General features: G+C 39.1%; 1 protein-coding gene across 10 annotated transcripts in view; it reads right to left on the bottom strand.

Annotated features, from left to right (window-relative positions):
* NCKAP5 (NCK associated protein 5) overlaps positions 1–27,838 on the bottom strand; it is a 505,074-nt gene that overhangs the window by 394,619 nt on the left and 82,617 nt on the right. For 2 of the 10 annotated variants that reach the window (XM_057407188.1, XM_057407189.1), the window contains exons 2-3: positions 27,095–27,190; positions 13,788–13,903 (exon numbers count right to left, since the gene is read on the bottom strand). The gene's annotated coding sequence lies outside the window, so the exon portion shown is untranslated. Of the gene's footprint in view, positions 1–4,354; positions 4,617–13,787; positions 13,904–14,664; positions 15,151–27,094; positions 27,191–27,838 lie in introns of those variants that run through there. The other 8 variants (XM_057407190.1, XM_057407191.1, XM_057407199.1 and 5 more) reach the window with 7 other exon arrangements.

Genomic DNA, 27,838 nt, shown 5'->3' with positions numbered 1-27,838 from the left:
CCCAAAGAGTGGGAAAGGCCAGAGCTAGACAAGGAACCTTTGCATCCTTGTTGTGATTTAAATTAAGCATAATGACAATATCGCATGACAGAAACTGAACGTTGATGAATTTGAGAGCCAAATACTATGGATCTATCCTGCCCTTATCCCTTCTCTTGAAAGGGAATCAACAGAGCACGAAGGACAGTCTCATACAATTTTTGACTGGTGATCACTTGCCAGCAAAGAACAGACTCTCAGCAAAATGTTCTGGAAAAAAAAAGCATTTAAAATAAAGCATCTCAGCTACTAATTTCCACCCTGTTTCAATCACAGTTTTCAAAACACATTTATGCTTTCTTCATGAAAGATAATCTTCCATTTATTCAGCAAACTAAACAACCAGTAAAGCTTTCTATAGAATTGATTCTAGGATTTAAACAATTTAAGATTAAGGGCTTAAATCTAGCAAACCTATCAGTGTGCTCAAAATAATACCAGGAATTTCAATAAATCAAAAAATAAAGAATATAGCATTAAAGATGTTATTAATATGACAGCTGTCAAGATTAATTGCATGAGAAGCATTTAAAAGATTTATATCTCAGTATCTCACCAGGTTAATTAAATGGATGCATGCATTCATTTAAGAGGATGAGGTGGGTTGCAGTGACATAAAATGAGAGGGCACAAGATTACGTTATTTCAGTACTAACAAGAAAGGGTTGAGCAGATATCATTTCCGTATTCTGTAATAAGCATGATTCATCCATTGCCATTTTCAGCTCTCATTTTCTTTCTGGCCAAGAAAAAACTGTGAACATTTATAGACTAACATAATCAAAGCTTTAACCTTTTCAGCATTTTCTGTTTGGATTGGCTGTCCATTTTTATCATGGGGTTCCAGGGCCATGCTACAGGGAGACGAATCACCAGTAAATTACACCAAAGAATGCTGGAAAGGTCAAAGGATTACTCTCCCCCGTTTGCTTCTATGAGACATATGAAGCATTCATATCATGCAATAAAATTACTCAGGAAAAAATTGATGAAAGACAAGCAGACAGAAAGCATGAATCTGTTTCAGGACAGCATGGAAGAAAAGGATATATTACAGTGTTATCATCAATAAAAAACAGATTATGACAATAGTGCTTGTGTATCCTTAGTTCCTGCCCTGAAATCAAATCCTTCTGAACGTTTTAAGACTTATATTCAAGAAAGAGATAGCAAGGCAAGACTGAGGTGATTCAGGCTGAAGGAAACATTAGATCCAAAGATCCTATTTCTTGAGTAAGTTTCTAATCACTTGTTATTAGATATTATTACTTCATATGATTATAAATTATGTGATATAGATTATTATATGGTAAAGATGGGTTCCCTTAGCCACTAAGCCTCTTTCAGCAATGTATTGCTATCTAGGCTGTTAATCAGCAAAAGGTATGCTTTGAGCACAGCAACAGCATCAGTTATGTCTGAGGGACACATTTCTGTCCCTCGGGAACCACAGCTAAGCTTAGGTCAGTGACAGGCAGTTCCAAGCATCTGGAGAAGCTGAACTCCAGGACCTCAGGAAATTTCACTGTTACTATACACAGACGTAAAGGGTTATGTGGAGATTTTGAGGTTCAAAAACAAAGTCCCATTTATATTCTAATAAAGACACCTCTGGCATCAACTACATGCAACTTCTGTAATCTAGTACATCATTGTTAGAGCTAGCTGTTTCTCATGGTAAAACGGCTAGCTTCCAGCAGAAACCCAAACTGGAATTTCATTAGGTTTCAAACACTGAATTACAAATCCTCATCAGAGGCAGCAACATCTGGTTTAAGAGGCCAATAAAGATAACATACCAAATTCATATATATTCATTTAATACATTGCGATGTTCAGAAAAATGCACGCAATTAAATCTAACATCTGAATAAGTCTGACAGAAAACTAAGTGGAGGGAAGAATTTAATATACACAACCAAGTTTCCTACATTTTGCTCAGTTTGATTTGTGGGCTTTTTTAATTTTTCTTTCATTGGTGTAAATCAAGGCACTGTTTAAGTAAGTTAAAGAATTTCAAGCCTATGTGTAAGACCTATATCAGGATCTCTGCTGTAAACAAAGGTAGAATTCCAACTCCATTTCTGAAAGTAGAACTAGGAGCTCCTGAAATGTGCCTAAAGATCCCTTCCTCTCTGAGACCAGTGCATTTCAGTCAGCGTCTCTGCTGCTTGCCCATCTGTCCTAATCACAGTCCAGAGAGACCACTAAAAATCATTGGGTTTGTGCATGCTCCACCCCTTCCACCTGCACTTTTAAAAGGGATGATGGCTGTACACTCACAGGATGGCTCTGTGATCTGAACACAAGCCCATCAGATACAGAGAATGAATATCCTTATGAGGTTTTTATTACAATCACCTCTCTTGTTTCTCATTCACTCATTCTGCAGTCTATGCACAATGAAGTATTTTGCTAGAAACATTTTCTAACAGAACATTTTGGTGAATGAAAGCAGTTTTCTGAGATGAAGTGTCCCAAGTGAATGCTACCCTGTTCGGTCCTCCCTGGCATCATAGATGAAAGGAATGAAAGATCATTTATTTACTGATGTATTCCAGCTCATGGATATAAGGAATTATTAAAATCATCTTAACTTAGTGACAGCATTGAGACATCTAGGTTTACTCTCCAGAGCACTGGTAACACTTCCAAATGTTCATGTGGCTCAAAGGAAAACTCTCAAGACAAAGTATTGTAAAAATATTTCCTCTGTCACTAGTAACACCTTCAGCACCCAGCGCTGCACATTGTCCTATAAAGAAAGCCATTTGTATTAGAGGGAACATTTCAATGTCTGGGCTGCAGAATTTGTTTCTAATGAATCTGGGGCTTTGTGGATTGTAACCTAGTGTCTCAAGTTTCACCTTGCTGTACAGACACTCCCAGTGGGTCAGGGCCTATCCTTCCGTTACAGGCAATAACTTTATAATGAAGGTATTAGTTTAAGAACAGCCCAGGCAAGAAACTGAATCGAGCTCGTAATCCCTTTCTGTCTGATGAAAAAAAAAAAGGGAAGATAATGTGCAGTGAAATAAATGTCATCTCTCCATGACCTGGAAAGAGGGTAACTGGGAAAGGGTTCAACTTCATCTATCTGCATAATCTGAAAATAGCTCCTCCACCCTACCATGACTAAACTCTACCCTGGGAAACAAGAACGGAAAGACAGTGCCAATCTCCTCCAGTGCCAGCCCCTGGTTTGAAAGAACAGACTGTAGCATGGAAACAAAGCAAGAATATGCAGTCTCATTAGACTGGGCAGCTCCATGCGCTACCTGCACAGGACTCTGTGCATATTTTTATCAGAAAAATTCCTCACATATCACTTACTTTGATCTGCAAGTACCTTCACTGAGTCCTTTTACAGTCAGGCCAGCTATAACTGCAGCTATAGTTCTTTGGACTCTGCTGTCCACTGCTACAGCCAAGACACATAAAAGAGATGTGGTACCAGAGGTGAATTTGGAGGTACCACAACTATTGCTCTGAAATCCTTCAGCTAGTCTCTGGCTGTCCAGCCTTTACAGAAGTTAGAAGTCTACTCTAATTTCAACCAACCTAACATCAGCCAAGGATGACACCCAGCAGAATTCAGCTTCAGTGTTCCCAAACACACTTCAGTAACATCTCTCCTTCATGCTCACAGCAGAAAGGTGACAGGGTACAATTCAGCTCTACTTCCTTCAGTTTCATTGAGATGTACCCCCTGGATAACAATAAGTATATATAAAATAAAATTCCAGGAGATATCCCTAGCCAATTCAAATTCACTTTATTCTGACACAACAGAGCATGTAGGACTGTGGGATATCAAGACCGTAAAATTAAGAGGAACAGATACACACAGATTAAACTCCATCTTCATCTTATGGCCAAGAAAACTATTATGAAAACATTAAAAATGAAAGATGTGCTGTCTTCATCCATATTTCCTTAGATGGTGACAGAACACTGAACAGTGTCAGCATACCAAACAGCCATTCACCTCTTTTTCTTCTGCAATTCTAGAGTGAGCTCATCTCAAATACTGAATTCAGCTGTGGGCAAAAAGGACAGACAAAATTGATGGAATTCAGACAACAGCAGCAAAGATGATTAAAGTATTGACTTGGTGGGAAACGATTAACAAGATCCTTCATAGTAGTTTCAAATAATGACAAAGAGGAGACTAAAATGAGAAGGAATGACCACCTATGCAAGTTTGAGGGACATATACAAACACTAGGGACAGTGAGGAACTGATTAGGTTATCAACAACAGGCTGAAAAGAAATAAAGAAGGGGAAATGATGCTGAGTATCTGAAGAAATTACCTGAAGTGAAATCCAATACAGATCAATTCCCAGATTTATATGACACTGGTCATATTAAAAAATTAGGCAGGATGAAGTACAGTAGAATACACTGAAAGTGAGTGATGACTTATTGGAAGACTCTGATGGGGAGGAAAAGACCCTTCTCTCCCTTTCAGTGTCCCTCTTTATAAATTGTGGTGGTTGATCCACATTAGACACAATAAGAGTAGAAGTTTTTTGCTTTGGCTGGGAGAAGAGCCACTCCATCCTTCCTCCCATGCAGTCAGCTGCCAGCAGTGCTTACTCCCCTTTCACAGAGTGAAGACTTGCTGATACACACTGATTTCTAATTTTTCCATGTGCCAGAAACATAATAAAAATGTAAATTAAAAAACATTCATGAATTTCCTACTTAAAAGGTTCATAATTCTCCTACGTTTTATGTCATTCTACCAGTCTCTAACTCATCTGTACTCAGTTCTACCAAGTGAAATGGGAAAGAACATATAGTCTGCCATCACCCATAATAATTTGACACTTTGGGATTATGGATACACTACTGTCCAGATAATATTAGACAGGGGCATACTATTAAAATTCTCCAGCCTCTCTCCCTCACATTCGTGCATTTAAAATGCAAAATAAAATCATTAAACTACTGGAAGTGGCACAAAAGAAAACAAATAATAAATACAGACCTTTCAGAAGTTCATTGTCCACTAAAAAAGAAAGATGCCTTTGCTTTCAGTAGACAGCAAAGCAAGTTGGGTTGGCACAAGATTATTCATCGACTTTTTCTTACGGAGTTCATGTTAGCACCTCAAATAGGATTTTTTCCTCCTAGATTATTTCTTAGAAGTAATGCCATGCAGATTTAGGTAAAACTTTTAACATTATAGTTTATGCATCTCCAGCCTTGGAATAACCAAAGTTATCCAATACTACTGTTCAGCTTGAATTTCAGCTAAAATAAAGAATTTTTAGTGAGGAAAGGGAAAGTGTGGTACATTTGTGCGTCCTAAAGTATCCTCTTAGAATTTAAAAGTGTATTTTGAGACTAAATATAGCATTTTAAAGTATTTGGGTTTGCATAAGATTTATGGGGTGTGTATGGGAGGGGGGAACAGTTTCGAACATAAGCAAGCAAGAATGTACTTGGTTCATTTCAGATAAGCCTTAAGTGTTTGCCCACACTTTTGAGTAGAATCCCTGCTCTTGAGTGGGTAGTTTTGGTTGGTTCACGAAGTTCTGCTGTCTCAGTTTCTCCACTATACTGTGAAGGTAATAATATATAGTATATATAAGTGCCATTTGCAGAATAATTTCTCTTTGTCAAAGACTTGAATAGTGAAACTTCCTATTAGCACTGCTGCTCTATCAATACTCTATCTACCGGATATGTACATCACTATGTACCTAAAGTGGGGCATGATTCTTTCTCCAAATTTTGCACAGTACAGCAGAAGATGCTTGGTTCTCATTCACCTCTTGGCTATTCTGTCAAGATTAATCCGATTGTGGAAATCCAAACAGAACAGAATTAAACCCAGCAAAGGTCCAGAGACAATTCTGCCACCAACCAACCAAATGCAGGTACACAGGCAATGAGCCAGATATCTTCTACTCCCTCCACAGATCCAAACCTCATTCCCCTGCAGGCCAAAGTAGGAAGCATTAAGGCAGCTTTTTTTTTTTTTTTATTTAGAACTGGACCCTTTTTCTGTAATAGTGGGGGTCTTGAGCAGGATGCTGGCTGCAGCCAACAGTAAGGTTCTGTTCACCTTTGATTTTCCCTGTTAGCTCACTGTGATGTTACCAGGAGCTATCAGAGACAAGAGAACCTCTGAGTGGAACTCTGAGAAGGGAGAGAGGAACAAAAGGGGAAAGCAAGGTGGGGTCTTCATGGGACTTCTTGCCCAAGGGTGTGACCTAAAGCCACAAGAATGTGCCTTATCCTTCCTGTTGTCTTGGGTGAAGATCCTTCGAGTTAAATCTTAACCTTTGGTTTGCCTCACACCAGGGTAAGCCACCCCACCTCAGCTGAGTAAGATAGCAGCTAGGGGGATGTAGCCTCCCACTGCTACTGGTTAAGTTAGACCCCTCAGCGAGGGAGGTGTCAGATACGCTCCGCAGACTTACAAGCTCTTGAACTGTGCACCCAAGCTCAGGATCCCCCTGTAACACACAGGATCCCAACCTGGAGTTCAGGTAGAGAGGAATAAGTAAACAGGTAAAGGATAGCTTGCTTCCACAAGAGGCAACAGCCAGTGGGTGAAAGTGAGACTTTAGTGCTTTACTAGGGAGACAGGATCCATTAATGCCTGCCATGAGTAAGGAAAATATTACTTAGTGTTTGTGGTATATGTCTGCCTCTGCATTGTTATGCTGCCATGGCTGTGTACCTCAGGGACCATTCATTTCTCAGGGCTGTGCCAAAAATTATCATCTCATTGATAAATTTTTATGAATGTCTGTTTAAAGCGTCTTCTCATGACAGGGGAATTTTGTAGTGAAGGAGAAGAAAAGCAATTCACTTAAAGATTTGTAAATAGAAATGACAGAAATAGTTTCCTATGAACACTGTAATGTATTCCTAATCAATAATACTATGACAGAATTGCAGCATAATGGAAGGAAGTTACTAGTTTTCGGAAAGGCACATAATTAAATACAAGACAAGTGTATAGATTCTCAAGCAGACAACAGCCAACCCAAACTCTGTAGATTGTGCTACCATTGTCTCTTCTGTTCATTTGGTGCTGTCTTTCATTTAAATGCACAACCTCAAAATAAAGATGAAGCTCTTAGTTTCAAATGTGAGGGCTAACAGCCAGTGATATAACACATAACAGAGCTGTTTATTAAAAATAGGCCAGGTTTTACTTTAATACTTTTCTGCTGTTCCAGCAGATGTTAAAAATCCTTAATGATTTAGCTGAACTTTTAGTAATTTCTAAATGTTTCTCATGTTTAACTGCAAACAGCACCTATGCCTTTTGCCACCAGCATAATATGGAGATTGGATAGATCTAATTATTAGCAATTGGGATTTTATCCTTTCACCTCTGGATCAGTGTTTCAAACTCAGACCAGGTTGGTATTCAATAAAAGTAATTTCCATCAGCTGCCTGTTCATTGACCTCTATGAAATATTACAAGTTGGTAGTGGACAGGTGTCTATATAATTAAAATACACTTCAGAAGCACAGCTGGCACCCTGGAATATACTTACTACAAATGTATAATCTATTCCCCACAGCTCACATACGAAAAGTATTCAGGAGCACTGAGATGTCATTTAAGAGCCAGGAGGATACAGTGTTCTTTGTTAATTCCACAAACAAAGTACCTGCGCGTTTCTAGAGCAGTTTTGAACTCCCAGACAAATGCTTTTGTGCATTGCAAAGATGATTATTCAGCTTAATAAAACTCACGAATAAGAGAAATACCAACATTAAAAAACCTAGAGCCCTGTAGGTTATATTGTAATGTAAACTCTCACAGCCAGCACTATGCGTGGTGTTCACGGTAAAGAGAATATATATCCACAAAGTATCAGCAAAGCAGGATCACACAGGATGTCCCGCATATCCATGAATTTGCATTAATTGCGTCAATATTCCTCAAAGTTCCACACAGAGCTTAAGTATTTTTGGCAACCAAAAATACAAAAAGGATTTTGATAGGATAAGGTATGCCCAACCTCAACATGAGATGGTTTCTCTGACTAGGAATCTAAGCAACAGTTTTATGTTTGAGTAGGATTTGGGGGATGAGCAGGGGGAATAGCACAATATTTTATGCCTTTTGAATAATCAAGCCCATAATTCAAGCCTCAAGCCTTTAATCAGTTTCTCTTCTTTAACGCGTTCATAGGTTTTGTCAGAATGTGTGAGAAAATGCTCTCCACTGACTTTCCTGTCTTCTTATACTAATTTTGAACTAAGCAATGCAGAGCACTTCAGGCTGAAGCCCTGTGACAGATGCAGGTTCATAGAACTATGGGACATTCAGAGACTATCATGGAAATCTTTACGGACTTGCCAACAACTCACATCTGTGTCAGTGAAAGAAGAAAAGTTATACAGAATCCAAACAACAGAGAAGGACATTTAAGTAAATCCCCAGTAGTGATAATACATGTGCAAGATGTTTCACCTCTCTGAAAAGAAACATTGTTTTGTCTGACCTAGTTCAAGATGCTATAAGAACATAAAACAACAGTTAAGCTTGGCACTGTTGTGCTGTAGGATGACTATGGATCCACCTGAGAAAAGAGCCCTCATCTCAATGTGGGAACACAACAGAGGAGAGTTTAGTCAGCTCAAACATCAAGTAACCTTGATTTTGTGAGGTGAAAAAAAAACCCCACATCAAGAAAAACCCCAAGGAAAGCCAAAGTCTTCTAATTGCTGTTTCAGATCTTACTAGGAAAGTCCTATTAGATATTTTCTTCTACTAGGAATTTTCTTCTTAAACTTGTTTTCTCAGCCACTAATTCCCTCTGCAAGGGACAACTGAAATATACGGACAAAAATCACTGCTACATAAGTCTCAGCACTTGCCCCTTCAGTCTCTAACTTACATACGTTAAAATTAGTCTGCTTTTTACATACATTTCAGATGAAATGGTTAAAAGGAAGAGGAAAAACAGCAATACGTGAAATTAAAGCAACTATTAACACACCCATTTTTAACACTTTCTGTCACATTGTCCAGAAGAACATCTATAACCTGCTCAAACTGGACCACAAAACCAAAAAGTTAAAACCTCAAGACTGCCTCTGTTAACAAATTGCAGATGCAGGAGACTGATCCAAAAAGACCTCACAAATCAGCAGTGAGGGGAAGAGAGAGCAAATCATGCAGAAACTATTTAATCAATGAGTTAAGACAATTATAACATCTGTTAATCTTTTGTGTAGGTTATAATTAGATGCTGCGGAGGAGTAGCCTTTAAGGGGGAGGCAGGGAATCCTTTAACATCTGCTAGGAGGGCAAACACTGTGCAATAAATGACTTTAAATGCAATCAGCAAAATGAGAGCTGTGCAGAGTTCACAAAAGGCCTCTATAAAAGATTGAGGATAACAAAATATTTTGCCAAAGGTCAACTCCTGCAGCAACAGAGCCTGAATAATGACTGCTAGTTTAGAGGCCACAACAAAACAAAACATGTACCTCTGAAAAACAGTTCTTTTCTCATTTGTTTCATTATAGCAAAGCTACCTGCTGTTGCTGTGTATCACGTCAGTTTAATGACTTATTAGGGCTGTAGCTATCAACCTTGAACAGTTTAGAATAAACAGGTAGGTGTGATATATTTTAAAGACCAGAATTCAGTCTAATTAGACTGACACAAAACTGTGTTGTACTGTAAAAGTGATGTGATTCTGATTTTAAATAATCAATCATTTAGTAGCTTCTAAAAAAATCCAGTAATTTACTCATTTTGTCCTTGAAAACAATCATATGCCTTCAGCTGTTACTCAGTGAAAATATGAGAACAAGGAGGAGTTATTCAGTTTAACACAGCCCTCTACTGGCAAAATAATCCCCCAAAATCTTGTCACTACGAACCATTTTGTCATATCATTTCAGATCAGCTGAAAAGATCCCACATTTTACAGCAAAGTTACACCAAATCTTAGAAGATAGCAGTGTAGATCAGAGCTTTAGGGATCTAAATAAATCAAGCCACCACTTAATCTCTCTGGAGTTACCTTGCTGACAGCACTACTTCCTTTTACCCAGCAGATGCAGATCTGAACATCACCAGAGCACTGAAGGAAAAAAGCCAAGTGCTCATATCTGGTGGAGTAAGTCATTTTAGACACAAATGCAGTCTTTTTACTTGTACAAGTTGTGCTGTATTCCTAAAAGAATGCCACACTGATTCCCAACAGGATCAATGCACACATGATTTTAGCTTGCACAACTAGGTAATACTTACTACAGCAAAGCAAGCACAATACAGCCCAGCTGAAAAAAGAATACTATTGAAAATAAAAATGCTAACTACCACCAAAAAGCAGCTTCATTGCAAAAGAATTCCTGCTTCCTTTTCTTCACCATTACTGAAAATCCACAGCTGTGATTCAACACAGCTTCAATCAAGTGAAGCAGACAATGAAATTCATCTCTGTTGTTACATGCAGTAATTAACTCTTCCTATTTGTATTATGTCCGAGCAACAAAGAAACAAAAGGATATGGTAAACTGTTGAATTTAACAATTTAGATAACGATGAATTATAATAATCAATTAGCACTGTCAAAGGAAATATATTGTGCCACGCATTTGATTCTGCACAGACCTATTATGTGCACACACTATCCAAAGCTAGTTTGGCTGTGGAAAAGTGTTGTCCTGTGGAAAGCTTATCAAACATGCAGTTTAATAGTAGCATTCGTTCTTGCTGTATGTCATTACTAATAGTCCATATTTCAGCATCATAATTTTTAGCCATTCCTTTATAATCCAACCTGCTTTTCAGGGTCTGCATCTTTCATAGCCCATAGACAATGTTACTGCCAGCTTCCAGAAGCCATCGCTGCTGAACAAACCATGTTTCTCTGGTTCACCTGAATGCAAGTCAGTGGAATCATAAAAATTCCTGAGTATTTTTCACATAATATCTATCTAAATTTTCATCCCCCAAACATCATGACTAATTTACGTAACCATCGGGAATACCTAACGTAATTCAGGTTTCTGCATGCTACATGAGTGGTATCATTAGAGAGTACAGAACAAAGTATTAAAAGTGTTAATGGTTTATTTTGTGTTTACATTGTACATTTATCCTATTTTAGTAATAAACCTGTATATGACATGTTACAACTTCTGGCAGTGTTCTGGCAGCTTTGGCATAGATTGTTCTTAAGCACAGCTCCAATCCTGCCAGGAGCTGAACACGTGCAGAACTACACAGAAGCTGCAGAGCATCACACCGTATTTGGCCCTGTCTGAAGCATGCTAAGCTACTCAGCCAACTGTGCTTCCCTTCGGCTCCTTTGTTTTGGGGCTTTTATCCCACCCTCGGTCCCACTTGTCAGATGCTGACAGGCTGGAGTCTGCACTTATTCCATTTCTTTTCAGATGGTGAGAAAGCCAAAAGAATTGACATTCTGTTGGCAATTGTTCCCTTTAATGCCATCCCAGAATGTTATCAGATTATATGCAGTATCCTAGGGCAGATTTCTCAGATCCAGGGAAAATCCAACCAGGGGATCCCTCTGCTGAAAAGTGATCTCACTCTGTATCCTAATTTGCTACACTGGAATATAAGGAAGAAAATGTAAATGTGAGAATATAAGGAAGAAAATGTAAATGTGAGAAGGGAAATATAACAGAGGAAAATGAAAAAAAAAAATGCCCCCAGGCTCATAAGGTTTTGAGAGTCTGCTTCTGCTCTGGAGGTAATTAGCTGAAGATCTGCTCTTGACTGAAGTGGAATTGTACGTTACTGGGGCAGGATTTCTAATTGTTTAAATTTAAGCTTCTAAACACTTAGACACAACTCATGCACAAGAACAACAGCAGAGAAGTTCATAAGGAAGTTTTCTCAAATTCACATTTGTAAGATTAGGACTTCCCTTTAAAATTAATTGAAGTAATAAAAAAAAGTGGGACATGAGCTTTTTTAAAATTTTAACTTAGGATTTTTTAGGTATTTGCCAACGTGATACCTGAATATTTTGCAAGTGTAAATACCCTTATCAATTCACTGCCACAAGGCGACAGAGGAAAGGAAGGACTGGCCCACAGGAGTCATCATGGAAGGGGTGAAACCACCTAACCTTAAACTCATTCCTTCTCCTCAGGGAAAGGCTCCATCACAATTCTCTGTTCTTCCCTCTTGTATTTAATGGAAGCTTTCAAGCTACAAAAAGGTCTTTCAAAGAACATAAATATTTTTTATACTATTTCTGAAGAAGAAGGATGAACAACTAAAGAATAAAACTCTACGCTCTTATTTAAGACCCCAAAGTCTTTGCTATTTGCATGGCATTAATGCAGAGCTAAATTTAGGGTTGTTTTGGGTTTTTTATTTCCCAGGATAATATGCTTTAATTCCAAAGACAGAACAACAGGTCCCAAATTGCACAGTATCTTGACATGTCAAGCTACATTAGAGCATCAAAAGAAGAGAAAGACAGATTTTGATCGCCTGCAGAAACAGGGTCATTTGAGAGGGGCATCCGTGCTTGTAGCCACTCAAATCTTAATAGGAAGCCCCAAAAATCTGTTCCTGTGTAGGACTGAGAGGCCTTGTAAACAAAGTCAGTAGCAAGAAAAGCAAAACAAAATCAATAGTGCTAACAATTCAAGAGGAATCCCTCCATTCCTATCTGATTGATTTATACTGACTTACCCTCATATAAGTGCCAATCAGTTTTCTGATTTCATTCTTCAGAAATGCGCTTTACCTCTTCAAAGGCAGATCATTAAATAGAGGTAAACAGTAATAAAAGAGTTCCTGATACGCAGTACTGTGATCAGGTTACTCCCTGGAAAAGACACTAGAACTGAAATTGCAGTAATTCAGAATGGGCTTCTGGTGAAGGATTGAAATGAGAAGCAGGAGATATGCGGTTTGTTATCAGCTTTTGAAGTGGGTAAACAAAGTTTAAATAAATCAAATCTATGGGTCTGTTTCCCCTGTGTTAAGTGGGAATAAGTCCATGACAGTCAGAGCTAGTTGTCCTGAAAATTAGTTAATCAGTGGTCAGAAATATAGTTCTGTCCCACAAGCAGCTGTCGGTATAGAAAGTTTTTTCACAGCACTTACCAGTGTAATAGTGTTTCTGCACTGATGTTTCAGAATTTGTTGTACTTCTAACAAACACTCAAACTAAAAAATACTGTTTCTCACATAACTGACAACTCATTTTATCCAAAACACATCAGATTTCAAAGCACTGTATGATTCGTTCTTTTAAACTTACATACCTCCAGAATTTGAACAGGGGCTAAAAGTAAAAATAGTCAAGTTTTGCTTTAAATCAATGCCTGCATTAAGGAGAAAAACAATTTTTAATGAAAACTGTACTAAAATAAAGAAGGAAATTATATTAAAAATACAAATTAACTTTGAATATTCAGATAAATACCATGAAATGATAAAAGAACAATCTTAAGACAGACTACTTTTTGCTCAGTTAATGACAGTGCTCAAGAGATTTTTAAGAATCTTAAGAGCTTCATCACTTAAATTAAGAGACAGCCCCTTCAGTGTAGCCTCATGCAAACAAAAGCCAGAATTAAGTTTTCATTTGTCCTTTACTCTGTTGCTGAACCACACTTAGATGCATGGCTGCAATTACTCTTAACGACTACATACTTGCTGCTCTAATTAAAGCAAAACTACAAATAGCAATGCTGACACACTTCTAGAGAAAATAAGCTTTACAGAGATGATAAAAACACCAAAACAGAAAAAGTCTTACTTGCAGCAGTTCAGTCAAAACATGCCAGCTCTGGAGAACTCAGAACCGTAAGAAGTCTTTGCAGTCCAGAAATTCTCTTGAGTTTATCCAGTGTTTATTTAACAAGCTTTAAAAGTCTGTGGTTAGAAGAACAGAGTTAGCTTTCTACACCATCCACAGCACTACTGAAGTCCTCCAGTAACAGCAGACATTAAGTTTGCTGATAGTTGGGTTTGCTGCTGCTATGTAGTTGCTCAGTACTTGTAAATACAAGCTCTGTGGACAAAGTCCCAAATGACATCACAGGCAGCTGCTTATTGTTGAGTCTTTATTAACCGACTGTCAAAAAAGAAAAGGAAAGAGAAAAGAAAAGCCCAAACTATCTTCCCTGCAGCACAATCTGCATCTTAGTAGGAGTTTCAGTGCTTCACATATAAATACTTCTGTTTACCCAACTGATGTTTTCTTAGAATGAATAAACAGTGCTTGCAGGGAAAGCAGAAAAAGAAGAACAACTTAAACAGCTTCAACATGGAAAAAGCACAGGGAGAAAAAGAAAAAATAAAATTGCCATCAGTACCTTTTCCAAAATTTGCCCCTCAATTCTCCTAATTCGTCTGTTCATTTAAACACACATAACTAGGGGTGCAAATCTGCATGAATTTTAAAGCACAGAACAGAGAACTTTAGTAAACAGAATGTTTCAACTCATTCCTAATTTTAAACCCTACAGAATTACAAACTTTTGTAACTTAAATTTATAAGATTTAAGACAGCTCTACTTCAGTTACAATGCATTTTGAAGAAAACTCTCTTGCTTCCAAAAACTAAAAATACAAGAAATCAAGAAACAGCATCAAACATAGTTATTCACTAGGTACTAAGGGCATTTACTGACCTTTCCCTCTCAGACGTGGAGGTCCAAGACCAAGTAGTGCTTTGGAGCCAAAACAGTCACTTGGCTCCCAGCCAGGCATGGAGTACTCACCTGAGAACTAGTCCAGCTACTAATCTGAACCTATCAGGCACTGAGAATTCCTGCTGAAAGAGAGGGGCTGATAGTCTGTGCCTTGATTTCTCAGAAGTCAGTCCTTTCAAATAAGAACTTCAGATGCTGTAGGGGCACCACTAAGAGTTGGGACAGGTTGAGCTCTGTTATCTGTGCACACTTCCACATGAACAGCTTCAGTATTGAGAAACACCTGGCTACTCATATCCAAATACCCCAGACTGCATGTCCCACAAACACCAAAACAACCAAAACTCAGTGATGAGCTGAAGCCAAGTTTTTACCACAATTTAATTGCTTCATATAAAAGCAACAACCCCCACTCTCCCTGTATTTATAGACAGCAAATCAATTTTGGGTCAGACCCTCAGCTGATGTAAATAAAGCTAGATGCAATGATACACTAGAACAATAACAGTCAGCATCAACTAAAATCTTACTTTCGCCTGCAAGAGTGCCATTAAAAAAAAACTGTGTGACCTAAATGACAGATTTTCTTGGTGCTTGCTCTGAGTGGCAGCAATACCATGCTGACAAAGTGCCACTGAACTTGCTGGAACTGCTTACATAGGCAATCACTACCTCTGCTGCTTGCTGCTTCTAAAATGTAAGTTGGTGCTTTTGAAGGAGATCTGTTATAAATCCACCTCAATTTATTCCTGTGGCTAATCAGCTTGTAGCACACAAGAAACATCATGCTGTGTAACAACAAGTTATATTTATCACCCTGACTCAAACATACAGGGCTGTGTTCCTCTTCCATTGCAAGATATAAACCCACCAAGGGTTTATAGCTTGCTCATTGAGAGCTTACTATTTGATCCAGGAAGTCTTCAAAATGCTTTGAAGATGAAGTGGGCTATGGGAGTAATAAGTACTAACACATAATATTCAATAACATGAACTTCAAAACATACAGCTTTCGCTCCAGCTTTGCAAGTGCCATAGTGTAGCTACTCCATTTAAGCAAACGCAAAAGAGGCTGTGTGCTCACACATACAGCTCCATAAAGCTTCGGTTCGTTCCAGCTGAACAAGCAAATGCATAAGATCTGCAGAAGACTTAGATTTTGTTTAAACCTGATGTTGATTTACAGTGTGCTTCCTCAGACCAAGGATAAGATGCATTTTTTTACCTGCCTTTAGAAGTATTTATAAAATTGCAAAACACAGGTTACACTCCAGGTCTATTGAAAACAAAACTGTTTTTTTCCATGGCAGTAACGCAGACACACACGCAGAAAAAACAAGAGTGTATAGATTCATAAAATAAGAAAAAAAATGATTTAAGTGAAAAAGCAAAATGTTTAATGAAATACAAAAGGACAAGCCTTAAGGCTTGAGGGTAGTGAGGTGCTGGAACAAGTTGCCCAGAGAGGTTGTGGCTGCCCCATCCCTGGAAGTGTTCAAGGCCAGGTTGGACAGGGCTTTGAGCAACCTGGTCTAGTGGAAAGTGTCCCTGCCCATGGCAGGGGCTCAGAACTGGATGATCTTTAAGACGCCTTCCAACCCAAACCGTTCTATGATTCTACAATGATTCTATGAAAAAATGCAGTCTGTTCCCAGGAAGAATTTGTATTATTTAGTAAAATTTAGTACTCACTAAACTTTCTAGAGAATGTTAATGCATGTCCAGGCTAAGCACACCTAGGTGAGCAAGAGATAGCAGACTCACTGCTCACCTATCTCTGGTCAGGCAGCACTGTAGATGAAGTGATTTCAATTGGCCAAAAGCAATTTTTTGCAGATTTCCATCTAAGCAAGTTCTACCTTGATCCTTTTAGAACTGGTGGATCTTGTAGAAATAAACATGGAATGAAATAAATATTGAGATTCGCAGGTTTAACCAGCAAGTTATTCTTTCCGAGGGGAGAATTCCCATGAGGGTAAACAAACAGATTCCGCATTCTTCAAATTACAGCCCTTATTAAGGGAGTGTCCATTAGCTCACGCTGCCAGTGCACTTACCCATCTAATTTCTATTCTAAGTCATCATACGATATAACTACTGGCTCTGCAGATGCAGCTTATTTCTGGAAGGAATGTCACAGCTTTTGTTAGAGCAAAATTCATGACAGAATTCAGTCCTTGCATAGCTATAGGTTGAGTGAAAAGATAAAGATGTTAAAGTCATGAGCTGCAGGAGCTGCTCCCAGACTGATGCACAGTAGGCTGACCTGAGTTACCCATCCGAAAAAATAAGTTGAGCTTCATACCGCTTCATCTCCCATGGGAAGACAGGTAAGATGAGACATAACAAACTGATATAAGTACAGAAAGATATTAGTAAAGCATGTCAATTAATGTACTGCAGTATAACCAGGGTCAGTTAAAGACCCCATGTCTCATACTAACACAAAATCCATACTATCTTTAGGTTCACTGGCCATGTTTGATTTTTCTTTATTATTAACTTAGAAAGTTCCTCCTCATTGAAGAAGCAAAAACAAAGGTCTGATCTTCTCATAAAACACATAACTGGATGGAATTAAGTCACCTAAACTACACAGAACTTTTCCTGAAGCACTGCAGAAGTCCCTGCAGTCACACATGCTGTATGTATGTGCTAGCTTCTTCCCAGTCCAAGACCCAAGGGCCTCTGGGTTCACTCTCTCATTACAGACCCATACAGTTGTGGCACTAGGTGATCAGCCTCACAGCCCAACAAGTTGAAAGGGAGGTGGTAAGGGGTATTTGCCCTCAGGAATATCTAACTCTTCTGCAAGTCCAGTGTGATTCAGTACAGCTTTAGATGGTGAACCTGCAGGCCACATAAAAGCTATGTTTTACCCTCTGATACTACTCCTGGGACAAGGACAGACAAGCTGGCAGGGTGAAGAGCAGTTTAGTCTAGAAGGACTAAATTATAGGACATTAAAATACCAAAATATTTATTTGAAAAGAATAGTACAGCACAGAGTAGAATAGAGTAGAATAGAATCCTTAGCTGTTATATCTATAGCCCACAATAAATACTCAGATCAATGAAGGGTAAATTTAAAAAATAGTAAAATAAATCATAGGCTGCAGAATTCACTCTCCTTGGAGCTGCACATGGTTAGAAGTCTTGAACTGGTTCCTAAAATATCACAGAAATTTCTCCTAATGACACCAGGGTACTAAAGAGCAAAACGCTACTTGAAAATTACTATTATTCTCATTTTTACCTACACAGATAAGTACGTGTTACAAAACAAACACCTAAAAGCATGTGGGATAATCACAAGTTAGCACAGTAAACTCCTGAGGCTGGGGTAGCTGGCAAAGAGGATACACAACTTAATACATGTGGAGAAAATAGAAGGAAGCATATGGGGGCAGTGTATGAATCTCATAAGATACTCATTGTCAAAAAGGGCCTTAGTTGAAGTGGTTTGATCAGGCTGGTAACCTTTTGATCATGGAGACAGTTTGGTTTTTAACCTTACTAGGTGATTTTTCAAAGCATTTTACCTCCTCTGCGTGTAAAGAATAGGGGAAAGGACTTTCGCAGAGGCAGGTTTTACAGCTTGAACAAACAATAGCTCTTTCCTCTGACACATTTATGAATTTACACTTCAGAGAAAACAGCAAATAATGAATAACAACAATAACTGCATTCTGATCAACCATTCCGCTACATACAGGGTCATAGGTTATTATCAGTCTGGTTTGTCCTTCTGAGTCATGCTCAGTGCCTGGCACTGCCATGATCCCCCTTCCATAACCTCCTGGGCAGCTTTCTGTAATGACCTGTGTGCTCTCTGGTACCTGTCACTAAAATGATTATATTCTACCTCCTGAAAGAGGACATTTATACATAAATAGTTACTCTAACTGACATCCTACACTGTGGGAAACCCTGTCTTTAAGCATGAGGATGAAGTCTTGGTACCCTATTCTGACATGTAAGAAAAAGAATGGCTAAAATGAAATGCTGTATCTAGCCTTTTAGATGCACTAAGAACTAAAATGAACATATATGATTTTTCCAGCCATAGCGGTGATTTGCATTCTATTTCTAAATCTTTTTCAGTTCCATAATTTTTGCTTCAGTAGCATTTATGAAAAGCAGTCATTGGAGAAAATTGATGGGATGTCTTTAAAGGACACTGGTTTTCACTATATATTGCCTCATTGTAAAATACAATATTAAGCAAATCATACGAAGTCTGTTCTGAGTGTTCCACTTGAAACCGGAAGAGATAGGCAGAAGCTGTGCTTCTCACTTACAAGAGAACTCAGAAACGTTTTAAATGTGATTACTAAATATAAGGACGTAGAACTGGCTCTCATTAATTCCATGGATTTAGCCATTATTCCTTCTTTGCCTTTCCTGTTGTTTCTGGAATCAGGCAATTGATTCAGCCACTAGTGACCTTATCCAGAGTTAATTGAAATCAATGGCACTAGTGGATTCTGGAGCAGGCCCAAAACCAATGTACGTTCAAGGGCTTTTTGTATATCCTTAATCACATGGGTAAGCCTCCACAAATTTAGATTCCAGTGGATCCAATCATTAAATCAGTTATGCAGTGTTTAACTTCACATATGGTCAGTGGTCCCCAGCTGGCTATTGAAAGTGGTCTCTATTAAGAAGAGAAGGTTATTTCCATAACCTATTTCTGATGAAAACATGTATTTCTACCAGTGTCAGTGTTCTGGCAAGGTTAGCACCTAATGCGAGGGATGACTAATTTGCACTCTCCTCCTGCCTTTTTGGACATGTTGCTGTGTGTCAGAAAGCAGAGGTATCGGCTTGTGAAACACATTCCTCTGATGCAAGCATCTGGCTTCTTGGCAGCCAAGTCGTGACAGGTTCTGCAGCAGCTGTGATGGCTCCATGCTCTTTCAGATGGTTAAACAGTCTTGTTTTTTAGTCTAGCTGTTTGTTTTCTGCTGCCCTCCTGGATGAAAGCCCATTTTCCTCTTTAATCAATGAACTGGCCTTTGGATTAGAGTAATCAGTTACATTTTTGTACATGTCAGAGCAGAGATTCTTGCCCAGAGACAGCCATCAATACAGCCTTGCACTCTTGACTCGATTCTTCACCTTGTCCTGCTCCATCCTGACACCCTTACGCACCAAATAAAGGGGCATTTTCCCAGAGTGAGAGCAAGCACTAAAACAGCTTTCTCCATCCCTCATTTCCTAGCTCCTATTTCCTAGCTCCTGCATTGTTACAGGAGATAACAATCAGATCAAACAGAGCAAATAAGAAATGCAACTTATTTATTTCAGATGGCTTTATAAACTGTCCTCCCATGTGTATGCACCAGATGGAGATAAGAATCTGGCTGGAAACTTTAGCCTTACTCTGTGTGGTACAGAGGTGACAGCGCATCAGCTTATTAAGAGAAAAATTTCTTCAGAGAAGATTACATAAATCCGAATTAAATTGTACTTAAATTGCTTTTAAACATATTATGCAAATCTACAATATAACAAGCAGTTCCAAGTAGTTTCCTCAAACAAGTGAGTACACAGCACTCCTAACACCAAATGTGATAATACAATATTAAAGGGATACCATAAAGATGAAAAGATGCCATCTAGCTCTCAGCCATTTGTAAGCCCATCCCCACCTTTCCACTCCAGATGATAATCTGTGTCTCTCTGTGATAGATATCCTTCCTCCTTTTTCCTGATGTGTTGCTGCTTGTGGAGAAAAAATAAAAAATGCACTGACTCAGGCAAATTACATTCTCCCTTGCTAGACTTTTACTCCTTGTTTTTCCCATGCTTGCTGTACGAAGCTCTTTGTGTGGGGTACAACCACTGTTATTTCTGCCTTCACCAGAACAGGGAAACGCATAAACAGGCCAATTCTTTTTCCTGCCTCAGAGACAGAATCATAGAATAGAACAGTTAGGGTTGAGAAAGGACCTTAAGATCATCTAGTTCCAACCCCCCTGCCATGGGCAGGGACACCTTACACTAAATCATATCACCCAAGGCCTCGTCCAACCTCGTTTTGAACACTGCCAGGGATGGAGCGTTCACAACCTCCCTGGGCAACCTATAAGATCTTGAGGAGAGAACAAACTTTCCCCACTATTTACTCTTACATGTTTCATTAATCCCTTGATGAGGACTTAGTAACAACCTGATCAGTCCCATCATCCACTCTATTTGCCAAAGCACACCCAGGTGCAGTTAACCAGTACCCACAAGTGGCTCTGGTCTCTGGCCAAAATGCTGCCTGTGAAACCAATACAGCTGACTAAACCCAGGCTATGTGTAGCCAATCAGTGACCAAAATTGGCACTCAGCACCACCCTGTCCCAAAGGCTGTAAGACAACAACAATCCTAAAATTGTTTGAGATATTTTAGTATCATTTAAAGTTCTCTTTGGGTCTTTCAATTCCATCTTCAAAGCAGGACAGGGAGGAACCAGCAAATGACTTATTAAATAAAAGCTGCAATGACATGCATCATTTTAATACCATATAATTCCATATTGTGACATACGAGTTCATAAAAGCATCCCATTTTACTGACTGTTATCAACAGGAGTCTATCTGAAATGCATTGCCAGTGTTCTGGTTATTTAACACCCCTAAGATCCACTGAAAGTTGATCCATGTCACAGGTTAAGTAATCAGGACGTAAGCTTAAAGCCCAAATGGGTTACCGCCAAGAAATTACAGTCTAGGAATTACTGCTGTCAATACTCTCAAAGCCCTGGACAATACCATGAAGTTTCAGCTGAAAGCATCTCAATGCACGTCCTCAGGCCTCTCTCTGCTATTCTCTTGAAAAATCCTGGGTTGTTGTAGAAAGCAGTAATAAACTGTACACACACTAGGATTTCAACAATATGATTACTTTAAATCCATGAAATATAACAACTCCTATTTTTGTGAGGAGAAAGTTTTCTTAGTCTTCCTGCAAGGAAAAAACCCTCCATTCTGTTTGTCTGGATAGAAAAGGGCAGGTGTATCAAAGAAAGGCTGTTCTGGTTTATCACACTGCTTCTCTACTACAGTACTGAAGATTTTATTGCATGCTATAAAGAGGAAAAACTCATCTTGTAATCATATAAACACAGTGAACAACAGAATAAGTATCAATTAATTTTGCAAGTTTCAGTGATAGCCTCAACCCCTGAGGATAATTTCAAATGGTATGATAAAGACTTCTGTTAGATTAAAAGCACGAAAACCAAACTAGCATTCAAAACCAAACAATTCTGTCTCTGATATGTAAGTTACAATAAATTTTCTGAACTGGCAGATTTCCCTCCTAGCTGTTCAGCTGTTCCTTCCCCACAGGTAAAACAAGTCAATCTGTTCGAGAAGACAATTTGCCACCCAACTTACATAACGCCACACATTAAAATAAAATGACTGAATAATTTTGTTGTCAAAAAGCTGTTTTAATGGGAATCTATGGCTAAGAGAAACAACTGCAAGAGAGAAATGCAGTCAGATGCTGCTGACTTCCATGTGAATTAGATCTACAGAAAATAACTGTCCAACTTTTGGTCTCATATTTTGCATGAAACTTTTCTCAAATCCTTCAACATGTCCTTGCAAATTTTGCTTAGATGTTACTATAAACACAAACACGGCTAACAGATAACAGCAGAACTGTGATAAAATTTTATTCATCTGGAATTAAATGTGATAAAGTCCTGTAGCATACTAGCAAGTCAATGTAGTTGCATCTTCCATTCCCTTTGTGCCAGCATATGTGACCATGTGCACAGAAGTGCAGGAGACTGGTTTTAGGTGGCACTCGCACAGTGTGGTGCAATAACTTGCAGGGATGTTTGAAGTAGCTTTGAATAAGTTACTTTCGTTCTGGGAAGAACCATGGCCATGTTAGCTCCTCTGTTTGGAGCACAACAGAGGGAATACCCTCAAGCAGAGCCCTGTGCAAATGTGGTTACAGTCCTGCTCCAGCCCAGCAAGCAGGTTCAGAGTCAGTTCAGTTATATCTACATGACACTGCCGTATGACCACCAGAAGTGTTTATTTTGCTTTCAGAAAGAGAAAGCAGGAAAATGCTTTATCTCCACAGTGCAAGTCCCAAAGTGTAAAAGGCTTTTCCAGTCACGGTGCAAACTCATTGATTCATCCTAAACCACTATTCTTAGCTGAAAGAATAAAAGCAGCTCTGAGGTTGAGCACCAACTTTTAAATGGTCTGTGGTAACACGAAGCAAGACTCACCATTGCTTCTTGATCAAATGAATGGCTAGGGTTCAGGCCAGTTAACTGTCTTTTTATACCTGCTAAAGATGAAGAAACTTAAGTGCATACTAACCAGCACTGCTAGGGCTGCTCCACCTTCCCTTGATTTCAAACACAATCTTAGCAATTCCCCTGAGCAACTCCAACATGCTTTCAAAGGCTGAGTGCCATGCACTTAGCTTTCATACGGTCATGGTTATATGTATTAATTAAAGGGATTAGCTGTCACTAGCCAGAACCACTTAGTATATTTAGTACATCCTGAAAATATAAAACATTTACAGTTTTAACCCAGATATTCTTGTCCTACTTCATGTTCTAGATTGCTTTGCTGAATGATTTGGACCAAGTCTTGTGCGTTGACCAAGAGGTCAGCAATTGCAGACACCTGGAAAGCTTCCCTGATGTCTCCCCTGCCCTGTTGTTGCTTTTTTACCCCTCCGTTACAGACAGTAGTTTTCAGCATGCAGAACTGTATCTTATTCTCTGAGTGGGTACTGTTGGTATCGTTTGCATGATGCATAGCTAAATGTATATTTTCTAAGAATTTTAAGTAAGGCCCATTCTGCTCATTGTCTACAATACCAGCAACTTCCCGTCAGAGCTCTTTCAAACATTCCAGAAGCTTGGACATGAGTGATTTCTATAGTGCTCTAACTTTGGCATGTCTTTAAACAGATGGAAATTATTGTTATTCAGCCTTAGGACATACCAAGATCTCCTTTTGTTTCTGTAATGAGGCCCAATTAATACCTAGGACTTTCTGCCACTCAAAGGATTTCAAAATATCCAGATTTCAGCCAGAACTGTAATGATGATGTGTGTTTTCATGATATAATCTAACTATAACTACCTAAACCAATATCAATATAAGCAATGAAAGTCATTCTTATCCTATAGGAAACTTACGTATTCCATTGTATTAAAAATCCTATCTACTACAAAAGACATTTTCTCATTGCAGGGTCAGCATTACACTTTAGTGCAATGACCCAAATTAGAGTAATTTTATTGAGCTAGACAGTCTTTGGGCTAGTTTCCATGAAAGTTTTGCTGCAAAGATGGGACAGCACAGTTGTCACTGTGTAATCTTACCATGCAGGGGGCATTAGAAATATCTGTACAGAGAATTGGTGTAGAGTAACTACTCTGTACTGATTTACTGTTATGCATTTCAGAAGCTTTTACATAAAATGATACTAATGAAAAATAGTATTTATAAAGCAATACAGATTAAGAACTTATAGTTATTTACCTAGCCAGACCTCCAGGGTTACCACTCTCCCCTGAAAAGTCGGTTTATGAATGCTTGAAATGCCTACAGTGATTTCTGAACTTTATCCTGTTCATGAGAAGTCTGCTCTGCTTATTTAGAATTCTGGGCAAGTGATAAGATAATACTTAACTTTACAGTTCACTTTTTTCCTTTTTTTTTTTTTTCCCTCCATGCGCAGCACTAGGAACCCCTGAATTAAATGTTGGCATCTTCACTGGATCCAATAGGACTGTTCACTACCTGTGGTTTCTTGCTGCTACCTAACATTGCTGGAGGTTTCCACCAAATCCTGGCCATCACACTCTGAACAGGTTCAGACTGGGTTAAAATACCCAGATGCATTACCAAACAGGTATTTACAACCAGGACTAAGCTGAATCACTGTTATTAAAATATAATGAAAATGAATGCAAGCGAGTGTGGTGTCTTTTCTCCTCTCCCCATTTCCTCTCCTCAGAAAGATCCAGTGACCAGACAGTTGGCAAGATAAACAGTAAATGCCACTGTAGCTTAATGGGGACAATGTACTACAAATTGCAATTATGATGGCAGGATTTGGTTTAATATTACATGTTATGAATTTTTAAAATATATTTGATTACTACTATCAGAAACTGTACTAAAAATAGGCTGTTGAATTGCGTTTTTCTAAATGACAGATAACTGTAGGAATGCAGCATCCAGAAGGAACTGTTTGTACTAGGCACTGTATTTCTTCTCCACCCATCAGAACTTCCAGAAGAACATCATATGAATTTTGCAAATATATCAAGGAGGGAATAGACAACACAGGCTGTAAAAACTAGATCACAGACATGCAAGTATATGCAGGTGCTATAGGCGAACTACATTTTCTTCCTGCCAAAGAGGCTTCTCTAATCTCCAAGTTAGTGAGAATGTCCTCATTGCTCCAATATTTTCCCTGCAGCCACAACAATTTTTTAAATACATAAGCAGCCATTTGATTTTATCACTTGGAATGACAAACTCAGCCAGTGACAGTGCCCATCAAGTCCCTTGAAGGCTTCATATGTTTTATACACATCTCGTAAATTATTCTGCATATTCAGGCTCTCAGTACAGTTACTAAAATAATCACTAAAATGCTATCATGAGTTTTCAAGAAAGAGAAGGAAGAATTTTGCGTTTAGCTATTCCTATAGCCCTGACTCAGCCATAATTCCTCTTTAATTGAGTGGAGAATCAAACCTGATGGTGAGATTGACTTCAGCTCACTGCTTCACTAGATCATCCCTCCAGCACTGGTTTTGTTCAGTAATGTCTGGTGTCAGAAGCTGAAACCACAACTGCTTGTTACACAAGCAGCTGCTTGGGATGAGATCTCCCATGCTGCATGAGGCTGTGGGTAAGGCAGGGCAGCATGCTGGAGTGGGGCTGTCTCATATCAGGCACTTGTGATGCCTTCACAACAAAGGCCTGCCTCTCAAGCTGCTCAGACCATCACAATATTAATTTGCTCAAAATAAGGGTATGATCATGCCTTGTGTAATTACAGGAATGCCTCTGCTTCCGTGGGGAATAGTAGTGTTGTCTGGTGCTATGAACTAGAAAACCATCTGCTCGAAACAACACCAAAAGAGAGGAGAAACAGCATAGCTCCTATGCCAACCCTCCTGCACCTGCCTCTGCTATTCCACAGTTCCTGTCCTGGCTGGGTGGCAGGTAGCTCCTGGCTTCTCCACAAAATGCCAAGAAGAAACCTTGAAATGCCTAATGGCACTTCTTCCAACTATGAAGTATTCATTTTCAAGGTCCCTTCCAACTCAAACCATTCTATGATTTTCTATGGGTACCTATGGAAAATAGTTGCCCTCAAGATGGCATATTCAGGAAATATTTTTGAGGAAAATAACTCAGGTGCTGGGATGAAGGCAGCAGCAGAGGCACTTCTCAGAGACAGATGTACACCTGGAATATCTTCCATCAGAGTATGCGTGAGCGTTCGAACTGTCTAACCAGCCACCTCAGCTGCATACCAACTTTATGGCAACCTTTCCTTTCTTCCTGGGAATTACACAATGACCAAGTGTCTGCATCTTACCAGAACACTTACTCCTTGCTCTAGAACTTAAGCTTTAATTAGAAGTTTCTATGCCTTATGCCTGGAAGGAAGATTTAACAAAAATCAAGCAGAACATATACCTTCAGCCTGTATAAATCTTGAGACAACAGCTCAGAAATTCTGGTAATCTTAGTACAACACTGAAATGAAATAACAGCATTTCCTAGAGGCAGCTTCACTGAAAACACCAGCTTTTTAATAAATATTAAAGTGCAGTTCTTGGGGTTTTTTACACTCTTCCCAAAGTGGCCTAAAAGATTTTGCCTTCAGCCCTACTACTTCCCCTTCAGTAATTCCAAATGGAAAGCTATACGTTTTTCCTATGTATCTAAAATATATTTAAAACCAAGATATTTAGACTGCAGTAAATTTAACTGAAAAACAGAATAATGGATTTATTTAGTAGAGCTTCCCTAAGGGCATGTATTTGCACATTTGCTTAGGTGAAATCTCCCTCCTTTCAAAATCACTTGAGCTGCAACTGAAAGTTTCAGAAGATGCCATGAGACATCACAGCTAGGCAAGGTCACTCCATGGGGCAACAGAGCTTGCTCCATTATCATGTGTGCCACAGCCATTCAGAAACTGCCTCATGCCTATATATTTTAACACCCTGATTAAAAGCCTGATCCAAAGCCCATTGATGTCAATGGGAACCTGTTACCTTTTGCAGGATTTGGGTACCTGTACCTCAAGCTGCACCGTGCTCAGCACTGCCAAAGGAGGAGCACTCCACACAGAGCATACCCCAACAAGACCCAAACCCACAGGGTTGAGTCACACAATGCTTGTGGCTGATCTCTACAGTGCAGTCCCATCTCAGATGGCAAATCTCCCAGCTTCCAGGGAGCAGGAGGAAAACATTTTAATTGTGGCACACTAAACAAACAGAGGGCATAGAAGTCCAGGTTTCCTTCAGGACAAAACCACAGCAACAGTGATGCACTCGTCACACTTTTGCACTACCCTGGGCCTGATGGTGCATGGAGAGCTGCCAGCAGTGATGGTCCCTCCCCCTAAGTCCTCATGTCTCCTCTCCTGTGTCCTGTCACACAGCTGAAGGGTGACTCAGCTCAGGTCCCAGATGGAAATCATCCCTGCTGCTCATGTACACAAAATCTATCTCTATATAGACATATATACACTTACACTTACTTACACTGAGCAAAATCACCTTGTGGCCACACTGTCACAAAACACTGTGAAAAGAAGAGGAGGAAGAGAACCCCATGGGCAATGGAGGGGTAGAGATGGACTGGCACACTCAGCCATAGCTATCTTATATTAAAATGAAGTTACATTCAGGTGGGTTTCCAGGAAAAAGGCTGCCATGTGATCTTCCACTGAACATCATTCGGCACACTGAGGTGTGCTGTGTTTGCACAAAACACCCCAAACTCTTCCATATCAGTTTTATTGGTTTTATTCCCTACTGCAATGAAAGAGGTAAAGCTATTAAACTTTTTCCATACAAAAATCCAAGTTTATCTTCTGTACTGGTCCAAGTGCATTGGCATTACAACCCCA

This window comes from Pezoporus wallicus, unplaced genomic scaffold (assembly GCF_028554395.1).
Source record: "Pezoporus wallicus isolate ANWC-B61680 ecotype Strahan unplaced genomic scaffold, APGP_CSIRO_Pwel_v1 contig_4166, whole genome shotgun sequence".
Taxonomy (NCBI): domain Eukaryota; kingdom Metazoa; phylum Chordata; class Aves; order Psittaciformes; family Psittacidae; genus Pezoporus; species Pezoporus wallicus.
The sequence above is the reverse complement of the archived record's forward strand: the minus strand, read 5'-3'. Positions and strand labels throughout refer to the sequence as shown.